Here is a 14,934-nt window from a genome sequence, read left to right on the forward strand (position 1 = left end):
CATCATAGACTGCAAAAGTCCACGTTCCTGACCAGCCCTTGTACTGGACAGGCAACTTGGCTGTAGGCAAATTGAAAGAGTTTGTCTTGAAGGGTTGAATCACTTGGATCTCTGGGTTGATTAAATTGGGGTTCACTAAGGAAGCATGGATAGCTGACACTTGTGCTCCAGTGTTCCTCCACGCAGTGACCTTCTTCCCGCCCACACTCACAGTTTCCCTCCGCTCCAAGGGTATCTGGGCCTGAGGACCTCTGGTGTCATTCCGGTGCAATGAACTGTTATCTGTTGGGGTTCTTGGGGCAGTTGGCCTTTACATGCCCCAGCTCGTTACATTTAAAACATCGTCCAGCTGACGGGTCACTGGGGCAAGGTGGTTTGCTGGAGAAAGGGGTGGTGGGACGATAAGGTGTCTGGAGGGTTCTTTGGGAGTTTGGTGGGGCCTTGGGAGGCCCCCGGTAATAGGGTGTGGTCTGGGGTTGTCCCTTCTGGTCTCTGCTCCAACTGCAACCAGTTTTCTTCTTCTCTGCCACCTCCACCCATCTGGCTCCAATCTCTCCTGCCTCGATTACAGTTTTGGGCTTCCCATCTAGGATGTATCTTTCTATTTCCTCAGGAACACCCTCTAAGAATTGTTCCATTTGCATTAGGAAGGGCAAATTTACTGGAGATTCAACACTTGCTCCTGATATCCAGGCATCCCAATGTTTCACAATGTGGTAGGCATGTCGGGTAAATGACACGTCTGGTTTCCACCTTAGGGCTCTGAACCTCCGACGAGAATGCTCGGGTGTTATCCCCATTCTGACTCTCGCCTTGGATTTAAACAGTTCATACTTGTTCATGTGTTCTTTAGGCATTTCAGCCGCCACCTCAGCTAAGGGTCCACTGAGCTGCGGCCTCAGCTCTACCATGTATTGGTCTGTAGAGATGCTGTACCCAAGGCAGGCTCTTTCAAAGTTTTCTAAGAAGTCCTCCGTATCATCACCTGCTTTGTAGGTGGGGAACTTTCTGGGATGGGAAGTGGTACCTGGAGAAGGATTGCTAGGGTTTGTTGGTATATTCTGCTGAGCCTTTACCTTCTCCATCTCCAGTTCATGCTTCCTCTCTTTTTCCTTCTCCTCCTCCACATGCTTCCTCTCCTCCATAGCTCTCCTGTGAGCAGCCGCTTGGTGTTGTTCTACCTCTTTCGCTGCCTCCCTTTCTTTGTCCTTTGCCTCCATTTCTCTCCTGTGAGCAGCTTCTCGAGCTTTTTCGGCTTCTTTCATTGTCTCCAGTTTGGCTAACTCCAATTTGTGTAGTGCCTTGGTGTCTGACATCTTTACCTCTCTGTTTTTAACTAACTTTACACCCGAGGGTTAGAAATAAAACAAACAAAACTTGGCTTGTAAAATTTTGCTGTGCTGGAATAGGATACCTATTCTCTGGTAGTGATTGTCAGCCTACAGAAAAAGACAATTCCCTTTGTCTCTGCTCTGGCCCCAAATCAAAGCAAAAACCTCCAACTACTTGGAAACCTGCTTACCAGCAGCCCAAAGGAAAAAAAATTCCTTTTCAAACCTGTGCTCCTTGTAAAAAAAAAAAAAATCAAAATCCTAAAAAAAAAACCCTGCCACTTTTGTCTCCAGGCAAATGGGTAGAACACCCCCCTATTTACTTTTAGGGGGAAAAAAATTCTGGTTTGCGAAGACTGTGAATTTCCCTGCAGGAGGTTAAGTACCCTGCCTCCAGGCAAAGAAAACATGCAATTCACAAAGATAATCCCCTTTTGTCTTTGCTCTGCCCCCAAAGCAGAGAAAAAACTAGCTGCTTTCAGTTGGACCTCCTTTCCAGCAGCCCCAAAGGAAAAAAAAATTTCCTTTTTAAAATCTGTATTTCTGGTTCAAAAAATCTCAAATTGATCTCAAAATGATTTCAGGTTAATCCCACCACTTTGCCACCATGTCAAGGTTCCTTCCCCACTCTGAACTCTAGGGTACAGAAGTGGGGACCTGCATGAAAACCTCCTAAGCTTACTTTCACCAGCTTAGGTTAAAACTTCCCCAAGGTACAAATTAATTTATTCCTTTGCCCCTGGATCCACTGCCACCACCAAACTTTAACTGGGTTTACTGGGAAACATAGTTTGGACACGTCTTTCCCCCCAAAATCTTGCCAACCCTTGCACCCCACTTCCTGGGGAAGGTTTGGTAAAAATCCTCACCAATTTGCATAGGTGACCACAGACCCAAACCCTTGGATCTTAGAACAGTGAAAAAACATTCACTTTTCTTACAAGAAGACTTTTAATAGAAGTAAAGGAATCACCTCTGTAAAATTAGAATGGTAAATACCTTACAGGGTAATTAGATTCAAAACATAGAGAATCCCTCTAGGCAAAACCTTAAGTTACAAAAAAGACACACAGACAGGGATAGTCATTCTATTCAGCACAGCTCTTTTCTCAGCCATTTAAAGAAATCATAATCTAACACATACCTAGCTAGATTACTTACTAAAAGTTCTAAGACTCCATTCCTGTTCTGTCCCCGGCAAAAGCAGCATACAGACAGACACAGGCCCTTTGTTTCTCTCCCTCCTCCCAGCTTTTGAAAGTATCTTGTCTCCTCATTGGTCAGGTGCCAGCGAGGTTACCTTTAGCTTCTTAACCCTTTACAGGTGAGAGGATTTTTCCTCTGGCCAGGAGGGATTTTAAAGGGGTTTACTCTTCCCTTTATATTTGTGACAGCCCCCTCCTACAAGAAGCTGAGGCTGGAGTCGCTGGGAGCTCCCCGCACAGCTGGGGCTCCTACACCATTGTGGACAGCACCTCCAGCATGGAGACACTGGGGCTGGAGCAGCTGGGAACCCCCCGATCAAAGGGTCCTTTTCACCAGGTCTGCACAGTCACCTCAGTGTTTAGTACCTCTATGGCATGTCAGAAGGGGAGAGAGCCACTTGTAACGGAGTCTCCAGTCAGGGCCCAGTAAAGGTGCTTCCCACACCAGCTAGAAGCCCCCCACAGGAAGGAATGTTCCCACTCTGTGGGCCAGATCCTGATCACATTTACACCACTCATAAATTGGAAGTATCTCCACTCTGGTTTTAGCCTGGTGTGACAGGAATCCAGGTATGGTAGTTGAGCTGGGACCAGCTTCTGCCTCTCCACTGATCTTTCACTGTCACCTTAGCCTGCAGCTGGGCCTTTAAGAAACCTCAGTTGTCCTCTTCATCACACTAACTCTGTACTGCTCCAGAGTCACAGCCATGTAGCCCAGTAAGACAGGCCATGGAGCGCGATCGACTCTTAATTGCCCATATCTCAGCGAGGACCTTGGGATAATTAACCTGTCAGCCCTCCAGCAGGAAGCCTGGCCTGTGGAAGAGCGTTGCTGACATGTCACAGGGCCATTTCTCACAAAGCTTTAACTTCACTTTCTCCACACCAGTCTGCTTTTATAGATCTTTTTCATATCCCCTCTTACCCATCTCTCTTCTAAGCTGAACAGTCTTGGTCTTTTTAGTCTCTCCTTGTGTGGCAGCCATTCTATACCTTTGATCATCTTTGCTGCCCTTCTTTGAACCTTTTCCAGTTCCACTACATGCTTTTTGAGATGGGGTGACCAGAACTGGACACGGTATGCAACATAGTGTAGGTGTACCAGGCATTTATATAGTGACATTATGATATTTTCTGTTTTATTTTCTATCCCTTTCCTAGTGTTTCCTAACATTCTGTTAGTTTTTTTGACAGCTGCTGAGCATTGAGCTTAAGTTTTCAAAGAACTATCCACGATGACTCCAAGATCTCTTTCTTGAGTTGTGACAGCTCATTTAAAACCCATCTTTATATATGTGTAGTTGAGATTATTTTTTCCAATGTGCATTACTTCGCACTTATCAATATTTAATTTCATCTGCCATTTTGTTGCCCAGTCACCCAGTTTTGTGAGATTCCTTTGTAACTCTGAGCTAAGGCCAAAGTTGACTGCAATCTTGAATAATTTTGTGTCCTCTGCAAACTTTGCCGCCTCACTGTTCATTCCCTTCTCCAGATCATTAATGAATATGTTGAACAGCACACATCCCAGTACAGATCCTCATGGGACCCTCCTGCTTACCTCTCTCCATTGTGAAAACTGACCATTTATTCCTACCCTTTGTTTCTATCATTTAACCAGTTACTGATCCATGTGAGGACCTTCCCTCTTATCCCATCACTGCTTAGTTTCCTTAAGAGCCTCTGGTGAAGGACCTTGTGAAAGGCTTTCTGAAAATCCGAGTACCCTATATCAGCTGGATCACCCTTATCCACATGCTTGTCGACCCACTCAAAGAATTCTAGTAGATTGGAGAGGCATGATTTCCCTTTACAAAAGCCATGTTGACTCTTCCCCACTAAATAGTGTTCATCTATCTGTCTGATAATTCTATTCTTTACTATAGTTTTTTACCAATTTGCCTGAAATTAGGATTAACAGCCTGTAATTGCCAGGCTCGCCCCTCGAGCCTTTTTTTTAAAAGGGTGTTACTTTAGCTGCCTTCCAGTCGTCTGATACAGAGGCTTGTTCCCAAACCTCTTCTACTGACACACCAGGGCAGGACAGTACTTCAGCTGTGTCTCCCCCACATCCTCTGCGGTGAAGACCAATGCAAGGAACTCATGAAGCCCTATGCTATAGAACCTATCATGCTCGTGGCATTTCCCCTCTCCCAGCTCTAGTCTGGGCTGTTGGAGCCATTGCTAGCTGGGAGACGCTGAGGGTGAGGGGGGTGGCAGGAAGAGGGGCTGTGTTGTTTGCTATGGGAGGCAGTGATGTGCTGCTGACTCACAGCAACCTGCTGAGAAATCTTTCAGGGGCCGTCAGTGGAAAGGGTCGGGGACGGTGAGGGCAGAGAGGCACAAGCCGTTAAGAAACCTCTTATGTTTGCACAAAACACAATCCAGGCAATCAGATTCCACTGCCCTGGGCTGTGCTCCCCCATCTCTCCCCTCTGTCTGAGGGTCTGGCTCGCATTCACATGCAGCTCCCTTATCTGGCCCTGCCCCAGACCCCGAGGCAGAGGATCCCCCATCACTCTGACTCCCTGGGCTGGTTTTGTTGAAGTGGAGTGCAGGATGAAATATGAATGAGGCGTGGTGCCATGTCACATGCTGCCGGGATGGATCCTGATTCAATTAGCACTGATGTTTCTTTCATGAGAGAGGGGATTGCTTTTCTCTGGAGCTCTTTGCTGCAAATACCGAGTTCAGTCATGGAAGAAGACAGCTGATTAACCACCCATTGCCTGCTGCTGCTCCCAGCCTGCTGCTCCCTGCAACTGTCCACGCCCTGCCTGCTGCCTTGACAGACTCCTTGACCCCTTCCAGCATTCCCTGATCCCCTGCCTGGGGGCAGCTCCATGTGCCTGCCACTGATCTGTCACTCATAGGCACATGGCACATTCCACACTGATGCTTGTAGAGCAGAAGGCTGCTCCATTGCTGGAAGAAGGCATAGTCTCCCATGGCTGCCTGTATCCCAAAGCTATCCCCGGCACCAGCCTTTCACCAGCCCCAATCCTGGCATTTCCCTCAAATAGTCTCAGCTGGAAGATAGTGCTTCTTTTGATGCTTTTCCAGCTGGAAACCTTTGTTGGTAAATGTAACATGGGAAAAGTGATCTGTTGGTCGGGAGTCTGGATCCCTGCTTGGGAGATCAAAGGGCAGCACTCACAGGACCGGTTCAGGCATGAAGAAGCATTTCGGTAGGGGCAGTGGAAGGGGAAGGAGAGAGGCTGGCCCTGTCCTGGAGGTGGGGAGGGCAAATGCACAGGGGATGGGAAAGGACACTCCTCATCAAGCATGGGGCCCAGTCCCCTAGCTTTGCAGAGGACACTAACACGTCATGTTAGAGGGCACAGGATGGCAGAAAACCATCCTCACTAACACCACTGCCAGCAAAGCCCTGAGTGTGCTCTGCTGCTATCTGTGGAATCATAGGAGGAGTTGTTTGCAAATATCCAGGTCCCAGCAGGTGTTGGTGGTAATACCCCTTTAACCCAACTCAGGATTCAGTCGCACAGTCAGGACGAAAGTTTCTTCTTCTTCATTCTCCCATTTAATAATGTCCAGTCATCGGATGGGGGAGCAGTAACAAGATCACGTGACAAATCACAATGTGAACACTCAAAGTGAACAGCTTGGAAGCAGCCTCGAGGCAGAAACTGAATTGACAAATGTATGTAACTAATAAATGCCTTCTCTGAAGTCAGGGTCGGCTTGTGAACAAGCCGCTCGGTGGTACAGGGAAAGAGGATTCATTAGTAACAAATCAGAGGAAATGAAGACTTGGACTGGCTATGCCTAGTTCTTATGGAATCAGGGAGTGGTTTTTGTCTTAGTCAGTTCATAGGTGGTTTTCCTAAAGTGCCAAGCCTACAAATGCAACCTGGGGACTGAGAGTTAAGCTGGGTTAGTTCAGGCTGGGCTAGCAAGAATGATTCTACAATCAGAACCTTGTTAACAATTCTGTTTGATAGAGCAAGAGCTCAAATAGACTCCGGTTCCCTCTCATAGAGCTGCCTTCTCTGCAGGGCTGGCAGGAGGAGGAAGTTCTCAGCAAGGTAAGTGGATCTGACTGTGAATATAGCCACGGAGCAAATCTGGTGAGTCCAAAGGTGCCATTTGTCCATTGTACCTTTTTGGGGCATCACAGTGCTTTACGGACCATGTAAAGGGCATGACAGGTGATTCAGAGATGGGCACCAGAGGAGTATTTTACCCAGAAGGAGGGCAGGATGCAACCAGGAATTGAGTCCAGGAAGACGGAGAGATTGTAAAATGGATGAACTGAGCTGCAGAGCCAGACATCAGCCACAAGGAAGGGATGCCCCTGTCTGAAGCAACGCTTAGGCAGCTGAAGGGAAAGAACAGTGGAGACCGAAGAGCGCAACGGACAGAGCCATGAAGCACTCAAACCATAGGAGAGGTAGAGGTTTCGTTGCCTTTCTTGTTATGCACTTTTCTGCTCTCCTCTGCCACTCAGGTTCAGTCCAGTTTTATTTCAGTTCATGTTCACCAATGCCAGGTGAGACTAGAAGATCTAGGAAATATGCTCCTTAGTGCAGAATATTAATTGTCCTTAGGCTGTCTCTATGTTTGGCTGATATGAGGTTTATGGACATTTCACTATAGACCAACCAGCAGGGACTGGTGATATTTTGCAGGGTCAGGAGTAGCAGCAAGATGGGAGGAACTGCCTGGCTTTCCACAAGGGAACACCAATGGATAAGATCTTCCCCTGTGAGTACATGTGTATGTGCATACATGTATGTACGTGTGTGTGCACATGTGGCTGTACCTATATGCTTTTGCCAGTTCAAAATTCAAAGGTTTCACAGTTGTATGAATTTCCTAGGCCCAAGGCACAAGAGAGTCCCTCAGAAAATTACACTAAGGTTGTATAGTCAAGCACTTAAAAATCAGGAAAAGCCAAAAGTTAACCTTGCCTGTGTAACCTTAACTCTGCCCTTTTGCATACATGATTTACTGTTCTGTCATTCATTACGAGTACCTATTATTTCCCAGACAGCACAACATAATATCATACTGTGTTTCCACAGTATGCATCCGATGAAGTGAGCTGTAGCTCACGAAAGCTTATGCTCAAATAAATTAGTTAGTCTCTAAGGTGCCACAAGTACTCCTTTTCTTCTTGCGAATACAGACTAACACGGCTGTTACTCTGAAACCTGTCATTATGCAAGGCACTGCATTTAGCCGTATGGAGTGGAAATCTATCAACTGCATGAAAAAACTTGTACAGATACAGACAGACATCATCTTCCAGTTTCCACAGTATGCATCCGATGAAGTGAGCTGTAGCTCACGAAAGCTTATGCTCAGATAAATTGGTTAGTCTCTAAGGTGCCACAAGTACTCCTTTTCTTTTTGCATAATATCATAGAGTTTTTGACAGTCTCAGATATGCCCCTGTAAATATATTTTTATTCTGTGAGGTCTGCTCACACTCTTTTCTTTGTCACAATGGCCCAGTCTATCCTTACAGCTTAGGCTTTCCTTGTGAAGCGTTCTTGTCACTCTAGGGTATATATTTCAATCATTTTGTCAGCAGCTGTGTATGGGACAATTTATTTTCAGCAGGTGGCCCAGCCTTCCTGACGTGTAATTCAGGAGATAATGCAGTTAACTACCAAGCTAATTTACCAGCACACCCATGTGGTGCACAGTCTTTTTAGGTGCAATTCAAGGCACAAAGCTATTAACTATGAAGCTAACATAGCTGCAGATTTAGGTGGCTTATACACGCCAGCAAACGTCTAGTATTAATCTGCCTCATTATACTTAACTCTACAGTCGGTTGTGGAGGAACAAATTCCCTATGCACAGACGGTGCTAGAGGAATCTGCGTGGCAGAGAGGTGCCCAATATTACAAGAGTCACATGGGTGACTAAGGGTAGCAATAGTGGGCTAGATCCTGGTGTAAATTAGCATAGCTCCACTGACTTCACAGGAGTTACCCTGATTTACACCGGCTCTGGAACTGGCTCACTCTGATTGGTGAGCCCACTCTATTTTCTCTCGTAAATAGAGGTGGATCTTGTGACGAAGTGGGACTGTTCTTAATGTTTCCTCTGAATATTGTGGGGGTGCCTCAGTTTCCCCTATGCAGTTCTTAAGTATCTAGGTGGTGAGATAAGGGTGTATGATCGTTGCAGAGCCCTAGAGGGCAGGTGTGTGCAGGGGTCTGGACACAGAGAATGGCCAACACCCTGTTTCCTGGCAACTGATGACCTGGCCCTTCCCCCCTGCAAGGTGAGAGCTAAAGGGTTGGAGAACAAAGGAATCCAGTGCCCTCCTGGCCCGGGAAAGGAACAAAGCCCAGAGGAGGAGGGGCTGGAGAGAGTTTCAGTTTGGGGCTGGCTGGGGATGTGGAGTGAAGTGCAGACATGGTTGTCTGGCTCACTCCGCCCCCCCCCCCGGGGTCAAAAAAGGACACAGCTGAGGGGTCCTGTTCTCTGTACCTACAGGCTCTGTTTTAGACCATGTTCCTGTCGTCTAATAAACCTCTGTTTTACCGGCTGGCTAAGAGTCACGTCTGACTGCGAAGTTGGGGGGCAGGACCCTCTGGCTTCCCCAGGACCCCACCTGGATGGACTCGCTGTGGGAAGTGCACGGAGGGGCAGAGGATGCTGAATGCTCCGAGATCAGACCCAGGAAGGTGGAAGCCGTGTGAGCTTCTTGCCCTGCAGACAGGCTGCTCCCAGAGAGGAGACTTCCCCAGAGTCCTGCCTGGCTTCGTAGGGAGCAGTTCCAGAGCATTGCCCGGGGACTCCATGACAGATCCCCCAGGCCATGTTCTTGGAGTGCTTCCCCCTCCCTCATGGCCAAGCTTCTCTTGTGACTGATTATTAAGAAAAGCTGCCAGGTGGCCCAGCCCCAGTGTTATTAGCTTAGCAGCCAGCATGTTGCAATTGCACCGAACGTGCACGGGCCAATCTGCCCCAACGATGGGATGCTCCCAGACACCCGGCTCTTCTCCACTGTGGCAGAGTCCCTCGCAGTCCCTTTTAGCAGCCGCAGCAGCACCCCCTCTCCTGCCTCCCTGCTAGCTGCGTGCCTGGCTACCATTTCTAAGCTCCTTTCCGCCGCTGTACCTTGAACTCCAGTCTGAGAGGAGGAAAGGAAGGGGAGGGGGAGCGAGAAGCAGTGATCCCAGGGCCCAGGGGAACACTTGACACGCTATTCCTCTCACACGGGCAGCACTTGACACGCTACTGCTGGCACAACAGAGCAAAAAGCCCAGAGGTTTCTCCGACACAGGCACTGCCCCCACTGCAGAGCCTGAGAGCGCCTTCCTTTTCCCCGCACTCACACCTTAAAGATACAGTCACATTTCTGGTGTGACGGGGAGGCTGTTACAAGAGAGAGAAACACACTGAAAATCTCAGTGAAGCAGGATCCTCTGCAGCTTTTGCTTCTTTTCTCTCTGCTTTTGCTTCTTTTCTTGCCCTCCTCTTGCCTTTCCCCTGGTTTTCTACCCATCTTTCTCTCCCTTTCCCATTCAGTGTGTAGCCCCCTGCCCCCAGGCCTTGGGTCCCTGGTCTCTCTGTGGGCCAGAGGGCATCTCTTTGCCTTAGATTCCCTAGGATCAGGTGTGGCACTCCCGCACACAGATGCATCCTTAGCATGACTCTGTGCTGCTATGCCCCATCCATTAGGTGAGAAGGTCATTGCTCCATCACCTGAGAGACAGTGTCCCTGGCACCCAGGAGCCTTTGGAAGATCTGCAGATCCTTGGGGAGAGTCTGCTCCCCGAGACTGCTTGAAACAGTTCTCACTTCCTAAGGAGACACAAGTTCTGAGCTTGATGGCTAGAAGCAGAAGCAAAAAAAAAAAAACCGTGGCAAAGAAAGTTGTTCCCTTGGTCTGTCTTCACTGCAGAGCCAGCCTGGGCTCTCATCCATGTGTCGTCCTGAAGCCCCCTCCCATCCACACACAAACCCTCTCACCTCTTGTATTAATTTAGATGGAATAAATGGGCCAAAGGTGTTAACATAACCCAATCACCGTCCAACATTAACCACTGTTAAAGAAAGTCTGGGTGGCATACAGAGACCTCAGCCTGCTTAGTACCATGGCAAACACCCTATTAAACAGCCTTTTCATCTTTTAATAAAGATACAGAAAAGAAGGAGAAACAGTTAAAGCATTGGAAAGGGAAAATAGTAAATCAGGCTTTCATTGTAACAACAGCCCTTGTTCCCTTTAGCTGGGGTTTTTAGTTTTTAGAAGGAAAACCCCCTTGTTTCACAGTTTCTTCTCTTGGATGGGATCAAAGCTGGGGATAACTGTCTGTGGCAGGGGGCTGCTAGAAAGGCCTTAATCAGCTCCTGCCACTCCAGCCCCAATCAGGGGGATTGGATTGGGGCTGCATAGATAGCCTGTTGCTTGCCTGGTAACTGACCACACCGTCCAGCCTTGTTAGCAGGAGCTATAAGGCTGGGAGGAAGTGAGAGCAAGGGGGGTGGAGACCAGGAGGGGAAGGTCAGACTGAGACTCAGACTCAGACAGAGGTGGGAGTCTCCTGGTCTGTTGCTGGCCAGGCCTGTGACAGGCCAAGCTGTTGTAAAAAGCCTGTATATAGCTGGAAACTGGTGGTGGGGACTGGATCACAAATAAAGAGCACGGGTGTTGCACCACCCTGAAGTGTCCCTGAGTGTCTGAGAAGAGGGGGAGAAGGGCCTAACTGAAGGGTCACAGCGTGCACCCCATTACACGTGGGGGCTCGTCGAGGATCCAAAGGCACCGCCAGGGCGTGGCTACCCGAGGATGGAGAGAACCATGCAATGGTAACTGACCACAGCCGCCAGCCTCCTTAGCAGAAGCTATAAGGCTGGGAGGAAGTGAGAGCAAGGGGGGCGGAGACCAGGCCTGGTCTGGCCCAGCCCAGCCCAGAGGAACGTGGGAGTCTCCTAGAGATGTCAAGAGTAACAAGAAGGGTTTCTTCAGGTATGTTGGCAACAAGAAGAAAGCCAAGGAAAGTGTGGGCCCCTTACTGAATGAGGGAGGCAACCTAGTGACAGAGGATGTGGAAAAAGCTAATGTGCTCAATGCTTTTTTTGCCTCTGTCTTCACTAACAAGGACAGCTCCCAGACTGCTGCGCTGGGCAACACAGCATGGGGAGGAGGTGGCCAGCCCTCTGTGGAAAAAGAGGTGGTCAGGGACTATTTAGAAAAGCTGGACGTGCACAAGTCCATGGGGCCGGACGAGTTGCATCCGAGAGTGCTAAAGGAATTGGCGGCTGTGATTGCAGAGCCATTGGCCATTATCTTTGAAAACTCGTGGCGAACGAGGGAAGTCCCAGATGACTGGAAAAAGGCTAATGTAGTGCCAATCTTTAAAAAAGGGAAGAAGGAGGATCCTGGGAACTACAGGCCAGTCAGCCTCACCTCAGTCCCCGGAAAAATCATGGAGCAGGTCCTCAAGGAATCAATCCTGAAGCACTTACATGAGAGGAAAGTGATCAGGAACAGTCAGCATGGATTCACCAAGGGAAGGTCATGCCTGACTAATCTAATCGCCTTCTATGATGAAATTACTGATTCTATGGATGAAGGGAAAGCAGTGGATGTATTGTTTCTTGACTTTAGCAAAGCTTTTGACACGGTCTCCCACAGTATTCTTGTCAGCAAGTTAAAGAAGTATGGGCTGGATGAATGCACTGTAAGGTGGGTATAAAGTTGGCTAGATTGTCGGGCTCAACGGGTAGTGATCAATGGCTCCATGTCTAGTTGGCAGCCGGTGTCAAGTGGAGTGCCCCAGGGGTCGGTCCTGGGGCCGGTTTTGTTCAATATCTTCATAAATGATCTGGAGGATGGTGTGGATTGCACTCTCAGCAAATTTGCAGATGATACTAAACTGGGAGGAGTGGTAGATACGTTGGAGGGCAGAGATAGGATACAGAGGGACCTAGACAAATTGGAGGATTGGGCCAAAAGAAACCTGATGAGGTTCAATAAGGATAAGTGCAGGGTCCTGCACTTAGGACGGAAGAACCCAATGCACAGCTACAGACTAGGGACCGAATGGCTAGGCAGCAGTTCTGCGGAAAAGGACCTAGGGGTTACAGTGGACGAGAAGCTGGATATGAGTCAACAGTGTGCCCTTGTTGCCAAGAAGGCCAATGGCATTTTGGGATGTATAAGTAGGGGCATAGCGAGCAGATCGAGGGACGTGATCGTTCCCCTCTATTCGACATTGGTCAGGCCTCATCTGGAGTACTGTGTCCAGTTTTGGGCCCCACACTACAAGAAGGATGTGGATAAATTGGAGAGAGTCCAGCGAAGGGCAACAAAAATGATTAGGGGTCTGGAACACATGACTTATGAGGAGAGGCTGAGGGAACTGGGATTGTTTAGTCTGCAGAAGAGAAGAATGAGGGGGGATTTGATAGCTGCTTTCAACTACCTGAGAGGTGGTTCCAAAGAGGACGGTTCTAGACTATTCTCAGTGGTAGAAGATGACAGGACAAGGAGTAATGGTCTCAAGTTGCAGTGGGGGAGGTTTAGGTTGGATATTAGGAAAAACTTTTTCACTAGGAGGGTGGTGAAACACTGGAATGCGTTACCTAGGGAGGTGGTAGAATCTCCTTCCTTAGAAGTTTTTAAGGTCAGGCTTGAGAAAGCCCTGGCTGGGATGATTTAATTGGGGATTGGTCCTGCTTTGAGCAGGGGGTTGGACTAGATGACCTCCTGAGGTCCCTTCCAACCCTGATATTCTATGATTCTATGATTCTATGACTGTTGCTGGCCAGGTCTGTGACAGGCCAAGCTGTTGTAAAAAGCCTGTCTATAGTTGGAAACTGGTGGTGGGGACTGGATCATAAATAAAGAGCACGGGTGTTGCACCAGCCTGAAATGTCCCTGAGTCTCTGAGAAGAGGGGGAGAAAGGCCGAGCCAGAGGGGCACAGCATGCATCCTGTTATATGGTCCTTTGGGGAAAAGAGAAAGATAGTTGAGATGGGCTGGAGCTGCTGTTGTTAAAGTTCGATTCTGTTTCACCCCACGTGGTGTTTGGGCTTCACCTGAAGCGGGTAGAGGTGGCGATGTTGTCTGGCAGCCAGGATGGTGAAGCTTGCTCCAGTCTGTGCTTTCTGTCTCTTCTCCTCCCCCTTCCCCCCCCCCCGTCTCTTTCTTTAAAGACCCACAAAGGGAGTGGCAGGTGGAACAGCCCATTGTTATTTTGTCCACCCGTTAGACATAATACACGACACACCAGTTTTGGTTCATTAACTTGGAACTCTACATCATCTGTTTTTAACAAGCATAATTTTCATTTCAACAATCCTGGGATTATATCAGTGTGGGCTTTCTGGTTTAGACTAATCCAGTTTCTTTCTCTGGTTTTCTTGCCCCTATTCCCCCCATCCATTTGTTGTTGTGACATCTTATGAACTTTCACTCACTTCTTACAGATAAACTCATAATCAGGGTAAATTTGTAGGCCCAATTATCACAACACACTTCAGTTTGTGGGGCTTTATAGCCAGGCTAGCTGGTCTGCTTTGGGGGTGGGTTAGAACAGAGAAATGTTGTATACCAGATCCACCACTCTTACTTCAGTTTTAAGCCGGTGTGACTCCACTGGTGTCAGCGGAGGTAGTGAAGATCAATCAGGCCCCATCCAGCTAGATTTAAACAAAACAGGAGAGGCAGCTGTGTCACAATGAGCAGGGAGATTGCTGCACAAAACAGAACAGACCCCACTTCTGCATTAGCCACAACGAGCAATGAAAGACCCTGGGATGTCCCATGAGAGAGGTCAGCCAAGTAGCCTGAAACCTGAAAGTGGAGAAACATGGAGAAGGAAACCTGGATCTGGACATTGACCATGAAAATCTGAGCCCTGAACCCAAGTGACATAACTCAAGCCCCAAGTAGCCATAACTCTGAGGAAGCAGATACTGTCTGAAGTGGGAGCCACACAAGAGTGCATCTATTGGTCTACTCCATTGGCTACCAGAGCTGTGGCCAGATACATACCAACCAAGTTAAAGATCGTTAATTCCATAGAATGGTTCAAACGCAAACAAGAAGATCAGTGTGTCTTGGACTGTGTCCTAGAACTAGTGCTCCTTCCACCCAGCCTGGCAGGAACCCACAGAGGAACGCACAATACCTGGTGCTTCCTGGTATTAGATTCTGCTGATTCATCTGATCAGGTCAGCATGGACCTCTCCCCTTAGTCCATGGCTATTAGGAACTGGTGCATAATTGGGATCAGTGCCGTGTTGGGCCCAGTCCCAAGACTGATCTGTAAGGTTCTGAGAAATCTGGGATCCCTGGAACTGGCTCCTCCCCATCCTCACAGCCGCCTTCCCTACAGCCAGGCAGCAGTAGCCCTTAGGATAGCAGTCTGCCCTCTGGAAGGGAGCTATTAACAAACCTCAT

General features: G+C 48.4%; 1 long non-coding RNA gene across 1 annotated transcript in view; it reads left to right on the forward strand.

Moving 5' to 3' along the window:
- Positions 1-14,934, forward strand: part of LOC141974335 (uncharacterized) — a 75,919-nt gene that overhangs the window by 26,872 nt on the left and 34,113 nt on the right. The window contains exon 2 of the long non-coding RNA XR_012635734.1: positions 7,186-7,261. This is a non-coding gene — a long non-coding RNA (uncharacterized LOC141974335). The remainder of the gene's footprint in view (positions 1-7,185; positions 7,262-14,934) is intronic.

The sequence above is a fragment of the Natator depressus genome, chromosome 18, assembly GCF_965152275.1.
Source record: "Natator depressus isolate rNatDep1 chromosome 18, rNatDep2.hap1, whole genome shotgun sequence".
Classification (NCBI taxonomy): domain Eukaryota; kingdom Metazoa; phylum Chordata; order Testudines; family Cheloniidae; genus Natator; species Natator depressus.